Genomic DNA, 208 nt, shown 5'->3' with positions numbered 1-208 from the left:
TAACAACAATGAAGAAAAAAAAATCTGTCAAATATACAATGTAATAATAGTGCTGAGCATGTGATGAGACTGAAAAGGCCCATGACATAATCAACTTGGCAGATTCTCAAAAAACGTAGAAAGATGGCAAGGGACACTACAATAAACATGTACACCATGATACACCACTATGTTAATGAAAACCTGGTGTTCACAAAAACAACTACCG

At 35.1% G+C, this 208-nt stretch overlaps 1 protein-coding gene across 1 annotated transcript in view; it reads right to left on the bottom strand.

Moving 5' to 3' along the window:
* LOC119591823 (mucin-5AC-like) overlaps positions 1–208 on the bottom strand; it is an 11,161-nt gene that overhangs the window by 838 nt on the left and 10,115 nt on the right. The gene's annotated exons all lie outside the window — the stretch shown is intronic.

This window comes from Penaeus monodon, chromosome 29 (assembly GCF_015228065.2).
Source record: "Penaeus monodon isolate SGIC_2016 chromosome 29, NSTDA_Pmon_1, whole genome shotgun sequence".
Lineage (NCBI taxonomy): Eukaryota > Metazoa > Arthropoda > Malacostraca > Decapoda > Penaeidae > Penaeus > Penaeus monodon.
Note: the sequence above shows the minus strand (reverse complement) of the source record. Positions and strands in the feature narration are given on the sequence as shown.